Below are 20,257 nucleotides of genomic sequence, written 5' to 3'. Positions count from 1 at the left end.
ATCTGAGTTTCAAAAATAAATTTAAAAAATATTTAAAAAGTAAATAAATAAAATAAATTCGCCATGAACGAAAATTCCTGCCACTGAAAAATATAAGCAACCTTTGGCTGCCTTCTATGAAAGACAGATAGGTAAGTTCTGGCCACACAGTCTCCTTACCCACAGAGGATCCCTTCTAAGAACAAGTCCCCCTGTGGATGCCTGAAACTATGCCTAATACTGAACCCTATGTACACTTTTTTCCTATCCATATATACTTTTAATAAAGTTTGACTTATAAATTAGGCATAGGAAGAGATTTACCAACAATAACTAACAATTGAACAGAATATAATAACAATATACTGTAATAAAATTTTCAGCATCAACATACTTGGTGCTTTGGGGCCATAATTAAGTAAAATAAGGGTTACTTGAACACAAGTATTGTGATTCTGTGATAAACAGATAGCTCCAAGTAGCATATACGGCATGGACATGCTGAACAAAAGGATGATTCATGTCCAAGGTGGGACAAAATGGGATGGCACAAGATGGCATTACGCTACTCAGAATGTCATGCAATTTAAAACGTGGATTGTTAATTTCTAGAATTTTCCATTTAATGTTTTTGGACCATGGTTGACCACAGGTTATTGAAATCATGGACTGGGAGGGACCACATGATCCAGACACCCATTTCAGAGGCATAGGCAGCCTATGTCTCTGTCTGTCACAGGCGCACATTCACTGGTGACCACTCTCAACGCAGTGACCTCCAATGCAACACCACACTTGTGCTCACGGTGGACAAGCACTAACGGGCATGGCTGGGTAAGAACCAGGGTGTGATGACATGGAAACAAGAAAGATGCACAGGAGGTAACGGCATGGGAATGAGAAAGAGGCAGAGTCTGCAAGGAAACAGAAAGAAGTACACAACATCCCCCAGCACATCAACAGGGGAGCCTCACTCACTACAACGGGATATGGCCCAAGGGAGATCTGACACAGTGACAGCTCCAGCAGCAGCAGCTGGACCACTCGGCCCCACCAAAGCCTTGGGGACACAGAACATTATGGCTGTGTGCTCATTTCAGCAGAAACTAAGGCCAAACACAGAAACAGTACAAATCTTGTGTCCGCCACATCACGATGGACAGCAATGACAGAAATGCATGCAGAACAACAAACCAGTTACCTCTCAATACGGGAAACCAGGAAGAAGCTGGGGGGGCTCAGGCCCAGGTTTTCATAGAATCCTCTCAGGAGAACTACCAAGGGGTTCCACATGAATTATCTCAAGCCCTCTGAAGGCAGCGCCCCAAATGACTCTTGAACCTTCCACTAGGCCCTGTTTCTTTAAGATTCCATCAGCCTCTACATCACTATACTACACTGAGGATCAAGCTTCCAACACACCAAGACATATCCAAATCATAGCAAGATCCCAACAAAAACACATGAGAAATCTAGTTCTTCTAAAGCATCTACACCAGCCAAGCCTATAAAACACAGTCTAGGGGCTGGCATTGTGGTGTAGCAGGTAAAGTCACTGCCTGCAACCCCAGCATCCGATGTGGGCATTGGTTCAAGTCTCAGCTGCTCCACTTCCGATACAGCTACCTGCTAATGGCTTGGGAAAAGCAGCAGAAAATGGCCTAAGTCCTTGGGTCCCTGCCTAGCTTCAGCCTGGTCCAGCCTGGCTGAGGAATGAACGAACAGATGGAAGACTTTCTCTCTCTCTCTCTCTCTCTCTCTCTCTCTCTCTCTCTCTCTCTCTTTCTCTCTCTCTCTCTCAATCTCTGTCTCTCCCTCTGTCTCTGTGACTCTGACTTTTAAATAAATAAATAAATCTTTAAAAAAAAAAAAAGAAAACAGGGTCCAAGTTAAAAGCATAACTTGGAGAAGCCAAGGAAGGAGCCAAACATGGAAGTCTCTTGCAAGCTTGCATTCCTGACCATCACAGACCTCCAGCTCCAACTTCCCTGTCACTCTGAACTCCCCAGTCAGAATCAGGGGAGCTCTCAGCAGACACCCACAACCTCCACAAGACAGGCCGGAAAATCCCCAAACTCTGGGCATGGGTTTGAGATTAAAGTCCAGCTCTGCCAAGTTGAGTCCCCTGACCTCTGCTCCTGAGGGTCCCTGTGATTGAGGTACTTAGTCTCCCAGCCTCAGTTTCCCCACTTGCAAAAGCAAAGATTGTATCAGCACATACCTAATAGGATTATTCTGGAAGAACAAAATGAAGGAATGGATACAAAGGAATGGTCCAAGTATACTATGTCCAAGGCACATAGTAAGTCCTCAAAAACATAGTAGCTGTTGGTTTTGTCCTATTTTCCAGTCTGCTGCCGGTTACCACCATACAGTTTCCATTAAAAAAAAAAAAAGAAAGAAAGAAAAAGTACCAGCTACTTCCACAGAAAAGTCAGCCTGACAATTATCACAACTCCCTTTTCTCTCTTAAGTAGCACTTGGCTTGGAGTCAGACAATCTGCTACGTAAGGTACAGGATAACTCCCTGAAGACTGAACAACACTATACAAAAAGATGGCTCACACCCAGGCAGAACTGAATCAGACAGAAAAGCCAATGACTGGTAGGCTGAGAGGAAGGAAGGCCGGTGGGGGCTGGGATCTGGCAGTGACCACATACATGGCCTTGTCTCTCCCTCCCCAGGGGATGGTGGACGGAGCTGCTGGTGAATAATGCAGCTGCAGAGAAGAGGCCTCTCCAGCCCTAGTGCTCACTGCTCCCCTTTATCCCCACCTGCTGTCATCTGTCAAAGGCAGGACTCAGTTTCCCTCCTTCCCTAAATATACAAGCCAGCTCCACAGCCTATCATAACCGGAATCCCTACACATCAACTGTTTCCATGCGTCCCCCCTCCCCACTGCTCTATCATAAACAACGGTGCCTCTTTACTGTTCCAGGGAGAAGCGTGTCCAGGATGCTCCTTGGAAATGTCTCCTGGACTCTGAGCAGCAAGCAGGTCCTCTGCTCCTGGAGCTCAGCTGTTAGAAACACTGCTCTCTCTCCTGTGTGCTCGCCTCCCCCACAGATCTGCACCACTTTCTCGCTGTGTAGCACTTTCCAGGGCTGGGAATCTGTAGGGGACACGGAGGGACACAGAAGACTCCAAGGAAGAGCAGTGCTGATCCAGAGGACCACGAAGGCTGGCAGGCCCCAGACACCCTTAAAGAGCACCTGATTCAATGAAGCTCAGAAGCGACACTGAGAATGTCAGAGGTAAAAGTTCATTCAAGGTGGATCTAATGGGAGGTCCAACAGGCTCAGACAAGTTCTTCATCTGCATCCTACTACAGGGTGATCTGTGGCTCTGAGGTGAGCATAAATCAGTCGAGCACAGTAGGTATGGCCAGTCAAGGGGTCCACAGGCACTTGGACATTGCCCATCAAGCACACCAGCTGATATCTGGGATGCTCAGACACACACAGGGCTGGCCCAAGGAACAGAAGAACCCAATGACTCAGACGGCCAAACAGCAGCATGTCGAATTTAGGACAGCATATTTTTCTCATTAATTTTTAAATACAGATAATTCACCCAACATTACTTTGTGTGTGTGTGTGTGTGTATTCCATATATAGGGGAGTTGGCAGAGTCTACACATGGCTGAGTAATCCAATTCAGGTGACCCTGGTGATCCCAAGCTGAAGAAAAGCAACAGGTCAAAGTGGACCACAGCTTAGAGTTCAAGAAAGGAACAAACATAGAAGCTTCACAGGGGAGTCACTAATAGGGCGGTCACTGAAGCCTGCCCGCCTGGGACTGAACCCCAGCACTCCCCAGCTGTGTGACTATGGCACCACAATTTCTTCATTCATACAGTGGGAGAAACAATATCACCTTACCACCTCACAGCTTACCAGTGATTAAATTAGTGACTGTTTAGCACCTTGAACAACAAACAACAGCTGATCCAGAGTAAGCAGCAGGGATTGAGAGGGGTCAGGTGCTCGAAGTCAGAATGCGCAGCAAAGAAAAGTGAGAGAAAAGGACAAAGAACAAAGCCAACAGCTGCTGATGAAAGAAGAGCAGTCGGGAAGGCCGAGTGCAGGTGCCCAGGAGATGGCAATCAGTCCAGGGTCACGCTCACCAAGGCAAGAAAGAATTTCAGTGGAGGAATGGAGCGATCAGGAAAAGGGGGAGTCTGAGGAGTCATCAGAGGAAAGAGCAGAACGAAGACAATTCTGTGGGTTACAAAGGAAACAGTGCAAAAAAGAGGAGACAAGTAAATGTGCCACAAACACTGCTATGGCCCCATCTGCTTTCCCTCACTGAACCAGTGCTCACCCAGGTACCACCACACTGGCCTCTTCTCTGCGGCTCCCACTCCAGGGTCCTGGCTGCCCATACTCCCTCCCAGAGTTTGGCCACAGCCCTTTCTCAAGGAGCCTGCTGGGGTTTAAGAGAGTCTGTCCCCTCCCACTCAACTCACTAAGGAGCTTACCCCCCCAGAGTCCATGTTATATGCATGAAGAGGGTGGAAGTTCAATCCATGATGGGGTTCAGAGGTAGGACCTCTGGAAAGTAGTTAGCTTTCTATGAGATCATTAGTGGGAGCCCCCAAGGTTGAATTCTGGTGACTTTATAAGAGGAGAGATGGAGACAGATGGACACAGACAGGTACTAGTGCTCCTTGTCTCCTGCCATAAAGAGCAGCAGCCGGGGCTGGGGGCGGGGCCAGGGGGTGAGGGGAGGGTGAGGGAGGGGAGGACTAAGAGGGGACCCTGGCTATGTTGTTATAACTTCCAGCTCCATAGCTGTGAGCTAAATAAACCTCTATTCTTTTTTTTTTTTTTTTTTTTTTTTTTTGACAGGCAGAGTGGACAGTGAGAGAGAGAGAGAGAGAAAGGTCTTCCTTTTGCCGTTGGTTCACCCTCCAATGGCCGCCGCGGTAGCGCGCTGCGGCCGGCGCACCGCGCTGTTCCGATGGCAGGAGCCAGGTGCTTATCCTGGTCTCCCATGGGGTGCAGGGCCCAAGGACTTGGGCCATCCTCCACAGCACTCCCTGGCCACAGCAGAGAGCTGGCCTGGAAGAGGGGCAACCGGGACAGGATCGGTGCCCCGACCGGGACTAGAACCCGGTGTGCCGGCGCCACAAGGCGGAGGATTAGCCTGTTGAGCCACGGCGCCGGCCTAAACCTCTATTCTTAATAAAGTAGCCTCCCTCAAGTCTTTCATTATATTAATGAAAGCTATACGAGAGATCTACCCTCACTGGTACATTTTAAATTATACTCCTGTTATCTTGCATCCTGCTGAACCTTTCTTTTAATATATTGTGTCCATTCCTCTTACTCATTCATTCATTCATTCATGAGGCACAGAGACAGAAAAAGAAATACAGAGAGTTCTCATCTGCAGTTCACTTCCCAGATGACCCCTACAGCCAGGGCTGGACCAGGTCAAAGCCAGGAGCTGTGAACTCAGTCTGAGCCTCACATATGGGGGGCAGGCACTCAAGTTCTTCAGCCATCACCTGCTGCCTCCCAGGGTGCATTAGCAGGAAGCTGGAATCCAGAGTAGAGTCAGAACTCAATCCAGGCATTCAGATATGGGATTCGAGTGTCCCAAGTATCTTAACCACTAGACCAAATGCCTACCCCTGCTGTACTTTAATCTACAGCATTTATCACCTCCTACCAAGCTACACAATTTACTAGTTATTATGTCCATTGTTTTTTCTGTCTATCCCTGGTGTAATGTAACCTCCACAAAAAAATAGGCTTTGGTTTGCATTTATTTGCTGACAAATTCCATGGTTTTAGAGCAATACATAGCGCACAACAGGTGCTCAGTAAACTGTTTATTGATTGGCTCAAGGCAATCATTTAGGAATGAGACAAGTTTTTTTTTTGTTTTGTTTTGTTTTTGACAGGCAGAGTGGACAGTGAGAGAGAGAGAGAGACAGAGAGAAAGGTCTTCCTTTGCCATTGGTTCACCCTCCAATGGCCACTGCGGCCAGCGCGCTGCAGCTGGTGCACCGCGCTGATCTGAAGGCAGGAGCCAGGTGCTTCTCCTGGTCTCCCATGGGGTGCAGGGCCCAAGGACTTGGGCCATCCTCCACAGCACTCCCTGCCACAGCAGAGAGCTGGCCTGGAAGAGGGGCAACCAGGACAGAATTCGGCGCCCCGACCGGGACTAGAACCCGGTGTGCTGGCGCCGCAAGGCAGAGGATTAGTCTATTGAACCACGGCGCCGGCCGAGACAAGTAGGTTTTCAAGTACTGCCAGTGTAAGATGCTCACAAGTTTTTTTTAAAAAGTATCTCAGAAAACAACTCGTGTAGCATGATCCTTTTTAGGTACATAGAAAACAAAAATCCTCCTCCTCCCCAAAGCAACCCAGTTATAAATCCTTAGGTGGAACAGAACAAAGCAGGCATTCATGCAGGAGGGTGAGACCAGAGTCAGATCCTGCCCGTCAGAGGAAGGATAGGACCACGTGGAATAGCAGCCCAGCAGGGGACATCACGGCCCCGGCAGGACAAGAAGGGCATCCACATGAAAGGAGGCAGAGCCAGGAAAGAGACTGGCTACATAAATACGGATTGTCAAATAAGAACAGACACTCCCTGACTGACAGTGTGGTTCTCTACCCAAATGTTCATCATCAGGTGAACATTTAAGAAGCCAAAAACACATTTAACACACCTAACCTACCAAACATTGTAGCTTAGCAACGCAGTACATCATAGCGGATGGGTTGTTTACCCTGGGAACTGTGACTCACTGCTGCTGCCTGGCATCAGAAAAAATACTGTACCACACATATCACTAGCCTAACAGAAGATCAAAATTCAAAAGCTGAAGCACAGTTTCTCCAGAATGCCTAGCACTTGTGCACCATCGTAAAGTGGAAACATTACGGCAAACCACTGTCGGCCAGGGTCCATCTGTAGAAACAGTAGATTTCTCCTTGTTGGAGAAGACCTTTAAATATAGAGAGTAAACTATAACGGACCCTGTGGTGCTGAATCAGAAAAAGATTCAGCATTGTGGCACAGAGGGTTAAGCCACTGCTTTCAATACCAGCATCCCATATACACGTGCCTGCTCAAACCCTGGCTACTCCACTTCCAACTCAGCTTCCTACAAATATGCCAGGGGAAGGCAGCAGATGATGGCCCAAGTATTTGGACTCCTGTCTTCCATGTGGAAGACCAGGACAGAGTTCCTAGCTCCTGGCTTTGGCCTGACCCAGACCTGACTGTTGTGGGCATTTCAGGAGTCAACCAACAGATGAAAGATCTCTTGCTTTTTGCCACTCTGCTTTTCAAATAAAAAATAAATCTTATTTAAAAAAAAAAAAAAAAAGAACTAAAAGCACTGGTGTGAAATCATGTGTATAAATACACAGATAGATAGTCCAGAGTCAGAGTCTCAGGACAGCAGCTCCCCAATAAGCCAGGAACACATCAGATGCCCAAATTTTGACTTCTACATCCCTATCTCTATTCAAAGGAAACAGGACTTCTTGAAGAAATGACTAGTTCCCTTGCTAGGGCAGGCCAAGTTTAAGATGAGTCTTTTTTAAAAAAAGATTTATTAATTTATTTATTTGAAACTGAGAGTTACACAGAGAGAGAAGGAGAGGCAGAGAGAGAGAGAGAGAGAGAGGGGTCTTCCATCTGCTGGTTCACTCCCCAGTTAGCTGCAATGGCTAGAGCTGCGCCCATCCGAAGCCAGGAGCCAGGAACTTCCTCTGGGTCTCCCACGCGGGTGCAGGAACCCATCTTCTACTGCTTTCCCATGCCATAGCAGAGAGCTGGATCACAAGTGGAGCAGCCAGGACTCGAATCGGCACCAATATGGGATGCCAGCACTGCAGGCGGCAGCTTTACCCACTACGCCACAGCGCTGGCCCCAAGATGAGTCTTAAACATTTTGTTACAGCAGAAACTATACAAGTACTCAACAATGATGGCACAGAAAAACCACCTTGAAGAAGCTCCCTTGCCAAATTAGTGAAAATGAGCATCACAATCGTGTGACAGTAATGGAATACAGCCCCATGAAAACATAGTCAACTGTGGATCAACAGAAGGAGAGTTCAAAATCTAGATCACCAGACAGGAAGGGTGGGAGGACAGCAACAGTCCTATGACATCATGGTTAGAGCTGTAGAACCTGAATCTAAGTGAGGAAATGTCAGGCAAACTCAAGTGGAGGAACCTTCTAGAAAATAATGACCTATAACTTCTAAGAATGATAAGGCAGATCATGACATGCCAAGAAAAATTGAGGAACTATTTCCAAGTGAAGGAAACTAAAGAAGCCTGACATCTACACGTGATACCTTTCCTTTGTTTTTGTTTTTTTTTTTAATAAAATACAACTTTTAAATTAAATTATAAGTTTGTTTATTTGCAGGGTAGAGGCAGAGGTAGAGACAGAGATAGAGATATAGATAAAGACATAGACAGAGAGATAGACAGAGATAGCATTCCTATGCACTGATTCACTCCATAAATGCCTGCAGGGCCTGGGGCTGCACTATGGAGCAGGCTTCCTAAATGAGTGGCAGGAATCCCATCACTTAAACCATAACTACTGCCACCCAAAGTGTTCATTGGTAGGAAGCTAGAATTGGGAGTCAGAGTGAGGAGTAGAACCCAGGACTACAAAGTAGGACACAGATGTCTTAATACGGGTCTTAACCATGGGGACAAATATCTGCCCCTAATTCATGATTTTACATTGGATACCTCTGCTTAAAAAACATCACAAGAGCTACAAGACAAAGTTAACTGCAGTCTGAGGATTTGACAGTAGCAACATATCAAGGTTAATATCCTGGTATCAATGGTTATCTCATGATGATGTAGGAGAATGATCCTGGTTGCAGGAAACATATACTAAGAATTACAGGGCAGCAGGGCATCAGTAGGAAAATTACCTTCAAGTAGTTCCAGAAAGGGTTTGGAAAAGAAATTTCTTTATTCTATTCTCACTCTGTGACTGTTTAAAATTTTTTTGTTATAAAAATTAAAAAACAAGAGTTTTTATTTGTTGGTAGTAACAGCATAAGATCTGAAAGAAAACCTGTCACTCTATTTATAATAAAACATTACTTCTGGAGAGGGTCACAAAATTGACATGAGTGGGCGGGCACTATGACATAGCAAGGTAAGCCCCTGAAATGCTGGTATCACATACATCATATATGGAAGCACTGCTTCAAGTCCTAGCCATTCCGCTTCCAATCCAGCTCCCTCTTAATGCGGCCCAGGAAAGCAGCAGAAGATGCTTGGGAAGTGCCTGGACCCCTGCACCCACATGGGAGACACAGATGGAGTTCCTGGCTCCCAGACTGGTCCAGCCCCAGTCAGTCGCAGCCATTTGGGGAGTGAGCCACTGGATAGAAGATGCCTATGTCTCCTTCTCTGTCACTCTGCCTTCCAAATAAATAAAATAAATCTTAAAAGAAAAAAAAAGGAAAAGAAATTGATTGAGCAGGGGGATGGAAGGAGAAGGACTTTCACTTTTATTCCACGTGGCTTTTACAACATACATGTATTTCCTGGACATTTAAATAATAATATATTGGTAGGGGGGGGTCCACAGATCATTTCTTGGAGAGGGTAGAAGGGAAAGAGAATATCCAGGGAGGAAGACCCTCATGTTTCAACTCTCCAGGGACACAGTGGGTTCTCCCCTGACACTGTACGTGGTTGCTAGACTTGGAATATTCTCTTTAAGATTCGAAAGTTGGTCTATTTCTCACATAGTTTATTTACTGATTTAAAATTGCAGAAGTCTGAAATCTATTGCAGTTGATCAACTTTCAGCTTTTTAAAAATGTTTCATTGTATAAATCGTGCATGCTGGGGACACAAACTCAGAATCCAGCTTCAAGTATTTAACCCAGTTTCAGGGTGGTCTCGCCACACTGGATTATTTATTCTGACAAATAACTCAAGCATCATATTATATCACCATAAGTACATCCATATTTATTTCCAAAAGAGAAGGATTACTTTATTAAACATAATCCCAACACTATATTTGTACAGCCTTGTCTCCCTCAAACATCCTCAACGCCACCAATTAATCATTCCGATCTGTTCAAGTCAGGATCCAAACAAGACCCGGTGTCATACTTGGTTGTTCGCTTCTTCTGTTCCTTCATCCATGGATTCCTCCTTCCTTTCCCACCCCCCCTTTTGTAATGTTTTTGATACACTTTCCCTTTTCCAGTTAGATGTCTATGCAGTTTAAGGGACTCTGCCCTCCCTCCTTTTCATCAACTCCCCTAGTCTTTTAAAAGTTCTGTTGTTAGAAAATCCTGGATAATCCCAGAAGAGTGGCGCCTTATGTTCAGGGAGCTTGATGGGCAAGATGGAGAACTACTAATCACAGTATCAATTTTCACAGAAAACAAAAGCGCAAGAAAACTCTCCCAGAAACAGTCAGCACTCTCCCATTCACCCTGAGCTGTCCCTCTTTGGGCCTTAGTTTCCTTATCTTTAAGTAAGAGGTTTCAACAAGATCATGATGATGACAACAATGATGACAAATGAACAGGACATTACTATTTGCCAAAGATCCTGCCAGCTAAGACTGTCTCTGTGATTTTTAAGTACCAAACGCTCTCCTTGCTGGTCATGGGGGACAATGTTTTATAAATGACAAAGGAAGAATTAGAGGACAACCACCTAGAAACTGAGACTACAAACGGAGATTAAAAAACAAAACTTCAGTCACCAACATATCTAAACATGAATAGCATGCTGGTTTCAAAGTACTTTCTTACGTATCAGCAAATGCTGTCCACACTAACACAGAAATGATGAAGGACACAACAGATTCTTGGAAGAATATTGAGTATGTGCGTATTTCTCTATCCCAGCACAAGTTCAAGTCCTGCCCTCTTCCAAAGAGGACATCTGGTGGGGTCCCCTTGCTGTGGCAGAGCAGGTTGAGTCACCACTTGTAATGCCAGCATCCCATATCAGAGTGTCAACTTCTCTGCTTCTCATCCAGCTCCCTGATAATGTGCCTTGGAAAGCAGCAGAAGATGGCCCAAGAACTTGGACCCCTGCAACCATACAGGACACCCAAATGAAGCTCCAAGCTCCCCTGGCTTCGGCCTGGCCCAACCCTGGCTGTTACAGGCATTTGGGGAATGAATCAGAGGATGGAAGATAACTCAATTTCCCTCTCTCTCACCCACTCACTCTGTCTCTCTGCTTTTCAAATAAACAAAATAAATTTTAAAAAATAATAATGAAGAGGTCATCTGGCAATGTTAGCAGAGGGATGTCCATGACTGTTAGGAGAGACCAAGGAAGTTGCTGCACAGCCTGCAATACTCGGAACAGCACGAAGGAGAAAGAATCACCCAGCCCTAAATGTCAGCAGCTCTGAGACAGCAAGACCCTGCCAAAGACAAGATCCACATCACTCAAGTTAAACTGTACTGTGTCAGGAGGCTCCTGAGACCTGAAACCACAGGAAGACAGATACCTGGTGCTGTAAATCTCCGATAAGGAAACTGTCTTGCCGTGTCTTGCCATGGTTTCGTTTGGTCTGGTCTGTTCATGGTTACCAAGATAAGATCAAAACATACTTCCGAATGTGAACTCGCCCCTCTGTGTCGTCATCTTGGGAGACACTCCAGCTGAAGGATACACTTGGCTGAGCACACCTGGGTCTGAACGAGAGTGCTGACTCAGGAGAGGAGTCTGCGATGCCCTTGATTCTAATGGGAGTGACACACAAAGAACACCCCTGGAGAAAGAGACATCCACAGCTGTGAGTGCTATGCTAAGACCAGAGCAGTGTAACAGGGGAATGACAGCAGGCTGGCAGAGTGTGTGGAGGGGCCACTACTCCAGACTCTCAGGGAGGCTTGTTTGGGGAGCCCACACTCAAGTTGAGATCTGAACAAGTTGACAGACCAAGCAGAGCTTGGAGAATGTATTCACGGCATGCAGTAGCAAGGCCTAAGGAACACACAAAAAAGGAGTCAGAAGTGCCTTAAATTAGGAGTTGAGGTGAAAGAGAGACGGGAAAAAATTACTTGAACAGGAACTCTGACTTTCTTTTCTTTTTTTTTTTTTTTTTTTTTTAGATTTATTTATTTATTTGAGAAGCAGAGTTACAGGGAGACAAACACAGAGAGAAAGGTGTTTCATTCACTGGTTCACTCCTGAGATGGCCACAATGGCCAGAGCTGAGCCGATCCAAAGCCAGGAGCCAGGAGCTTCTTCTAGGTCTCCCATGCGGATGCAAGAGCCGAAAGACTTGAGCCATCTTCCACTGCTTTCCCAGGCCATACCAGACAGCTGGATCGCAAGTGGAGCAGCCAGGAATCAAACCAGTGGCCATATGGGATGCCAGCACTGCAGGCGGCAGCTTTACCCACTAAGGCACAGCACCGCCCCCCCCCCTTTTTTTTAAGATTTATTTTATTAATTTAAGAGCCAGAGTTACAGACAGAGAGAAAGAGAGACAGAGAGAAAGTTCTTCCATCCACTGGTTCACTCCCCAAATGGCAGCAACAGTCAGAAGTGGGCCAATCCAAAGCCAAGAGCCAAGGGGCTTCTTCAAGGTCTCCTACATGGGTGCAGGGGCCCAAACACTTGGCCATCTTCCACTGCTTTCCCAGACCATCAGCAGAGAGCTGGATCCTAAGTGGAACATTCAGGACTCAAACTGGTGCCCACATGGGATGCCAGTGCTACAGGCAGAGGCTTAACCTACTATGCCACAGCTCTGGCCTCAGGAAGCTTGATTTTCAAACAGTCATAGGAAGCTACCAGAAGCTCCAAGCAGAGAAGTTTTGAGATGTGATTGTTGTTTAAAATCTCTCTAGCTAGGGCCCAGTGTCGGGGCAGAGCAGGTTAAGCCACTGCTCGGTATGTCCATCTTCATCCCATATCAGAGTGTCTAGGATCAAGTCCTGTTTCCACTTCTAATCCAGCTTCTTACTAAGGTGCCTGGGAGGCAGTAGATGATGGCCCAACTACTTTGAGCCCTCTGCTACCAGCATAGGAGACCCAGATGGAGTTCCTGGCTCCTGGCTTTAGCCTGGCATTTGAGGAGTTAGCCAGCAGCAGAAGAAATATTTTCCTCTCTTTTTTTTTTAATATTTATTTTATTTATTTGAAAGACAGAGTTGCAGGGAGAAGTAGACACCGAGAGAGGACTTCCATCTGCTGGTTCACTCCCCAAATGGCCGCAACAGCTGGAGCTGAGCTGATCCGAATGAAGCCAGGAGCATGGAGTTTCTTCCAGGTCTCCCATGTGGATGCAGGGATGCAAGGATCTGGGCCATCCTCTGCTGCTTTCCCAGGCACATCAGCAGGGAGCTGGATCAGAGTAGAACAGCCGGGACTCTAACCACTGCCCGTATGGGATGCCGGCGCTGCAGGTTGGGGCCTTAACCCCACAGTGCCAGCCCCTCTCCTCTCTTTCTTTCAAATAAATTAAAAAAAAAAAACTTTAGAAATATAGTAAAAGAAAGAGAGAGAGAGGGAGGGAGGGAGGGAGGAAGAAAAAAGGAGAAAAGAAAAGAAAAAAAAAAGAAATCCCTCTAGCTACACTGTGAAGAATGGACAAACAAGAATGAAGCAGAGGCGGCGGCGTGTGGCACAGCAGTTGAAGTCCCTGCTGTTCTGCTGTCAGTTCAGCTTCCAGCTAATGTGCCTGGGGAGGCAGTGGAAGATGGCCCAAGTACTTGAGCCTCTGCCACTGATTTGGGAGACCAGGATGGAGGCCCTGGCTCCTGGCTTCGGCCTGGCCAGATCTGGCTTTTGCAGCCATTTGAGGAATAAATTGAAAGACAGAAGATCTCTCTCTCACTCTCTGTTGCTTTGCCTTTCAAATAAATAAATAGGTAAAAAAAAAAAAAAAAAAAAAATTTAAAGAAATTAAGGAGAAAACCAATTGAGAGGCAACTGCATTTGGAATTTCACTAAAGATCAGAGTGGGCATTTGGTACAGTGGTTAAGATGCTTTTTGGAATGCCCACATCAAATACCAGGACACCTGGGTTTGAGTCCCAGCTCCACTCCCAATTCTAGCTTCCTAATAATATGCACCATGGGCAGCAGTGGTGATGGCACAAGTAGTTAAGCTCCTGTCACCCACATGGGAGACCTGCATTGACTTCCTGGCTCCTGACTCTGGTCCCTGCCCCAGTTAATGCAGGCATTTGGGGAGTAAGCCAGCAGATGGAGGACCTCTTTGTCTGTCTCTCTCTTTCCAACTCTATATAAGCTTCTATCTCTAAAATAAATCAAATAAATCAATATGCACACTTAAAAATATAATTTGACCACAATGTCAAAGATTTGTCTTTGATGCAGATATATCAAACAATTTATAGATACTCAAAGCTATTTTCAAAGAAGAGGCTCCAAATGTTTAAATAGTAGCAGTTTATTGCTAATAAGGGTACTGGGCAGTGCTGCCTCCCCACCCCACCCTACACAGCTCTGGTATGATGACGATGTCATTAGTCTCCATAACACACAGGGCCAATTCCTACAACAGGGTAAGGCTGAGGTATTTGATCTTCAGAGGGCAATGAAGAGCACCCCACACCACCACAACCATAGCAACCATGAACAGGCACTGAGATCTGCCTGGCAAGTGTTCTCCCAGGAGTTCTATTTGTGTTTTGGATCTCCCAATCTTCAAGAAGCCAACTGGAGCCAGGGTGGGAAATGGGAATATTGAGGCTCCCCTTTTCCTTTGTGGTTCTTGTCTTTGGCCTCATGATTCCTGGCTGCCACAGGATTCACGTGGCCCAATTAGGATACAGATCCAGAAAATGAGACAAGACTCCTCAGCCAGTTTTAAGCAACAAGCCTTAGGTCAACCTGACACCTGGGCAAAAAGGGGCCTCCATCCAGTCCAATCTAAGTTCCCAAGAAACCCCCCAGTGACTCTGGAGTCAGAGCCATGGTTGCCTTAAGGAGTTTGTCCTCCCCTCTCACCCAATACACCCTTGGCCAGCTGTGGGTGGCTAGCCAAGTACCGGAGGGCATTTGGTCCCAGCCATTCTTCTACTGTCTCTCTCCACTGCAAAAGCACAAAGCAGTTACAAGGCCTACAATCTGTGCTATCCTAAGAACTAACTCAGACAACCCTGTCCTGGGAGGTCCTATCTCTACCCAAACTTAAGCTTCACACTTCAAAGAAAGATTGCTAATTATACATTATGATACCAATTATATTGGAATGCATTATGAAATGGAGTCTTTGCTAAGCAATTTTACTGTTTTAATTCTTTTCTCCTACCATTTTTAATAATTACACTCTGGTTTTATTGCATTAAGATGCAATTAAGGAAGAAAAGTCCTTTACATTTTAAGTCTATTTCAATTTTTTTTTAACTTAAGGGATTCCACAGTCATCCATAATAATGTAATACACATTATGGCCAAAAAAAAAAAAAGAATAAGAAAAAACTTAAATAAAACTGAGTTCCATTTAGGGAGGAAAAAAAACACAAGTCTACTTATTTTGAAAACCCTTAGCATGAAACATTAAAAAGATGGAGAATTCCTGATCAAAGACAAAATAAACCATCTACTGGCACATTCATATGGAAGCAAAAGCTTTATACTATCTAAGGAAAAAGGTATGGCAAATTGTGTCTCAAAATGCTGAATTTCAGGATTGCTAGCATTCAACCATGCACAAAGTAAAATGACACCACGATTTAATGCAAACCCACCCTTGCCAAATTACATTTTCTTTCAAGTGCAGTCGGCCTTCCGTATCTGTGGATTTAACCAATAGCAAATCAAAAATGTAGTTAATCCTATGATGGCTCAGTCTGTACTGAAAATGTACAGACCTTTTTTTTACCTCCTCATCCTTTCCTAAATACAATGTAACAACTATTTGCATGTATAAGGAGTTATACGTAATCTAGAGATGACTTAAATATAAAATTGCACAGATTGCTTGCAAATACCGCACCATTTTATATCAAGGACTTGGACATGTGAGGAGTCTGCATCTGTTGGGAGGTCCCAGCAACAATCCCCTGAGAACTGACATCATCTAACATGTAAAAGAATGAACAAGGGAAATTAAATTATTTTAACAGTTTTTAGTTATTGATTTGTTTGAATGGCAGACAGGTAGAAACAAATCTTCCATCTGCTGGTTCACTCCCCAAATAGTTGCAACGGCTAGGGCTGGACAAAGCCAAAGCCAGGAGCCAGAAACTTTATCCAGGTCTCTCACATGGGACGCAGGGGCTCAACCACTTGGGCCATCTTCCAATGCTTTCCCAGGTGCATTAGCAGGGAGCTGGATTGGAAGCAGAGCAGCCAAGACTCAAACCAGTGCCTGCTGGCATCGCAGGCAGTGACTTAACACACTGCACAACACCAGGCTCCTTACTAGCTTCTGAACCCAGTTAATGAACAACAAATTTTACCCTTTTGCGCACTGAGGCCAAGTTGTACCCAGCAATATGGGTACTTCTGTGTGATCTGTGTATTTAAAGTTTTCTTCATCCTCTGCTTATCTTCTAGCCCAAAAGTCAGCAAACCTTTCTTTAGTACAGGGCCTAACAGCAAATACTGTAGGCTTTACAGATCTGTTCTGTTGCAACTACTTTGGATTTGTCCCAAGAAAGCAACCACAGATAGTATTAAACAAATGAGTGTGGCCATGTTCCAATAAAACTTTATTGACAAACCATGCCCATGACCTGTAACGTGCCATTCCCTGCTCTGGTCCTCAGGAAACTAGGAAACAGGGGTGAAGCAGAAGCACACTGAGGGCCAGCATATAGCACAGTGGGTTAACCTCTGCTTGTGATGCCAGCCTACCAGATTCAAGAATTTGTTCAAGTCCCAATTACTCTGGAGTCCCTGGCTCCTGGCTCCTGGCTTCAGTCTGGCCCAGCTCTGGCTGTTGTAGCCATTTGGAAGAGAGAACCAGTAGATGAAAGACAACTCTTTCTCTCTCTCTCCCCCTCCCTCTGTGTGTGTGTGTGTGTGTGTTTATGTCACTCTGCCTTTCAACTTAATTAATTAACTAATTAATCTTTAAAGAAAGAAAAAGCTCCACCACACTGGGACCTTCTTGTAGGAATACATAAAGAGGGGCAGGCAGTTGGCCTAGTGGTTAAGATGCCTGTGACTCCTCCAGCTCCTGACTCAAGATTCCTGTTAATGCACACCCTGGAAGGCAGTGATGATGGCTCAAGTGATGGGTACCTGCCACCCTCATGGGAGACCTGGGCTAAGTTCCTGGTTCACAGCTTTGGCCTGGCCTGAACCTGGTTATTGTAGTCATTTGAGAAGTGAACTACAGGAAGGGAGCTCTCTCTGTTTCATAGATAGATAGATAGATAAGAGAGGAGGTGGGGAGAGAAGGGGGAGAAGAAAGAAGTAGAGGGGTCCAGCTGATCTGAACCCACCCACCAGGATACTGAGCACAACCCATCATACAAGGAGTGGTCTTCCAGGACCCACCTTAAGTCTAGACATACCAGGTGGGCATCATTTCTCAACAACCATGGTTCTCCCTCATAGAAGCAGCCTCCAGGAAGTTGGATGGGAGGCAGAGCAGCCAAGAATTTAAAAAGCACTCTAATATGGGATGTGGGTTCCATAGTGGTAGTTTAACCTGCTAGATCCCAACACACCCTAAGTAATTTCTTCTTTGCTGAAATCTTCCAGCTAATAAACACAAAAGAAATGGTGAAGTAAAATATCAACTTTTTGTGAAGAAAGAAGGACCTAGACTGCCATTATGGATCACCAATGGCTGTAACACCAAGAAGGTCAAGGGACTTTCAGATTGGATGCATCAGACTGATAACAGCTGTCAATCTTAACACTTCTAAAGGAAACAAGATGTGTCAGCAGATGGAAGTTACCCATCATCTATGAAATTGAGGGAAATTTGGGAGCCAATGAAACACATCAAATGACAACCCAGAATTCTTCACAGCAAAATCTTCATAAGTACAAAATCTTTTCCCCAGGACAAAATATCCAGCTTCTTGACCAAATATAAGGGGCCTTCAAAAAGTTCATGGATAATGGAGTTAAATCATAAGTTTATTGTGTGATACACGAAATAAAAAGTGTTGAAATTCATGCAGATGAGGGGCCTTCAAAATGATTTTGGAAAATACATATTATGAAAAAACTATGCATGCATTTAAAAACTTTTTGCACCAAAACAAACTTATATTTTACTTCTTCTTCTTTTTTTTTTTTTTTTTTTTTTTTTGACAGGCAGAGTTAGACAGTGAGAGAGAGAGAGAAATGTCTTCCTTTTTCCGTTGGTTCACCCCCAAAATGGCTGTTATGGCCGGCGCACTGGCCGCACCAATCCAAAGACAGGAGCCAGGCGCCTCCTCCTGGTCTCCCATGCGGGTGCGGGGCCCAAGCACCTGGGCCATCCTCCACTGCCTTCCCAGGCCACAGCAGAGAGCTGGACTGGAAGAGGGGCAACCGGGACAGAATCTGGCACCCCAACCAGGACTAGAACCAGGGGTGCCGGTGGTGCCACAGGCAAAGGATTAGCCAAGTAAGCTGTGGCACCGGCCTTACTTCTATTTCTTACAAGCATTTTGAAATATCCCCCCCCTTTTTTTTTTTTACAGGCAGAGTGGACAGTGAGAGAGAGACAGAGAGAAAGGTCTTCCTTTTGCCGTTGGTTCACCCTCCAATGGCCGCCGGCGCACCGCGCTGATCCGAAGCCAGGAGCCAGGTGCTTCTCTTGGTCTCCCATGCGGGTGCAGGGCCCAAGGACTTGGGCCATCCTCCACTGCCTTCCCGGGCCATAGCAGAGAGCTGGCCTGGAAGAGGGGCAACCGGGACAGGATCGGTGCCCCGACCGGGACTAGAACCCGGTGTGCCGGCACCGCAAGGCGGAGGATTAGCCTAGTGAGCCGCGGCGCCGGCTTGAAATACCCCTATATAATGCAAGAGGGGACAGGGCACCTGCACATTAAAAGATACTCATGGGACATCTTGGTCAAATGCAGTTTGTGGACTTTATTTAGATCCTTTGATTACCCTTAAGTATTTTTAACCAATTGTAAAATACAGTCTGTGTGACAATCAATGAAATCTAAACACGAATATGCAGTGATATTAAGAAGTGAGTTATTTTTATATGTGATAAAAATATTGAGTTGGGGGTCAGCACTGTGGTACAGTGGGCAAAGCCACTGCCCACAGTACCAGCATCCCATATAGGTGGTTCATGTCCCAACTGCTCTACTTGTGATCCAGCTCCCTGCTAATAGCCTGGAAAAAGCAAAGAAAAATGACCCAAGTGCTTGGGCCCTTGCACCCACATGGGAAACCTGGAAGAAGCTTCTGGCTATTGGTTTCACCAGGTCATTATAGCCATCTGGGGAGTAAACCAGCAGATGGAAAATCTCCCTCTGTCTCTCCATCTGTCTCTCTCTCTGTAACTCTGATTTTCAAATAAATAAATAAATCTTTTATTAAAACAAACAAACAAAAAAAAAACACTGCGTTGATGTTTAACAAATTTTAAAAACCCTTTTTTACCTAGTTATCATGAAATATTTACAAACAAGTCTGATTTTCTTCTTAAATTCTCATGCTACAAATTTTCTTCGAAGAAATATAAAAATGATTTCAGTTGTTTTGATCTTGCAGAAATAGCTACTTTTAAAGTATACATAAATGAGGTGATGCAAAAAGGATAAGGGGTAAAAATCAACAAACATTAGGCACAGATTTGGGGCTAAAAAGCAACCTTTATTATATATGTGCAGTGCCTCTAAAAAGTGCATCAAAGCTCAGGAAGACAGGTATATGGAGGAGTAAACTGCTCACCATGTGGAGGTCAGGCTTCTAACTGCAGTAACATCTGGAACACAGCCATCAACCTGGAAGCCAAAAAGAAAAAAGACTTCTAAGTGACAAATCCATGTGTGCTGTTCTATAGACCACCTCCCTAACCCTCTCCCCCTAAAAAGGTACATCATTTATTAAAGTATAACAGAGGAGGTCTCAGTGAGAGCTAAGAGTAAAGAAACACAGGAATGAGAATCCAACACAGGAGCAATGTGCTCCAGACAGTAAAGACGGAGTCCACACACAGCCAGCCCTGGCAGCATCACCCTAATACAGCCTTCTACAGGAAAGTTCCCCCAAGTCAACAACTCACTTTCAACTGGGCTCAGAATCCTATGAAAGAAAGCAAGAAAAAGCAACATGGATGCATTTTTTTATTAAGATGGCTCAAAAGCTAACATAGGTCCTTCATGAGGGAGGGAA

The 20,257-nt window shown here is 45.3% G+C and overlaps 1 protein-coding gene across 3 annotated transcripts in view; it reads right to left on the bottom strand.

Moving 5' to 3' along the window:
* The window catches only part of TIAM1 (TIAM Rac1 associated GEF 1), a 454,781-nt gene that overhangs the window by 324,989 nt on the left and 109,535 nt on the right, over positions 1–20,257 (bottom strand). For all 3 annotated transcript variants that reach the window (XM_062206186.1, XM_062206194.1, XM_062206213.1), the window contains exon 2: positions 19,814–19,866. The gene's annotated coding sequence lies outside the window, so the exon portion shown is untranslated. The remainder of the gene's footprint in view (positions 1–19,813; positions 19,867–20,257) is intronic.

The sequence above is a fragment of the Lepus europaeus genome, chromosome 2 (assembly GCF_033115175.1).
Source record: "Lepus europaeus isolate LE1 chromosome 2, mLepTim1.pri, whole genome shotgun sequence".
Classification (NCBI taxonomy): Eukaryota; Metazoa; Chordata; class Mammalia; order Lagomorpha; family Leporidae; genus Lepus; species Lepus europaeus.
Note: the sequence above shows the minus strand (reverse complement) of the source record. Positions and strands in the feature narration are given on the sequence as shown.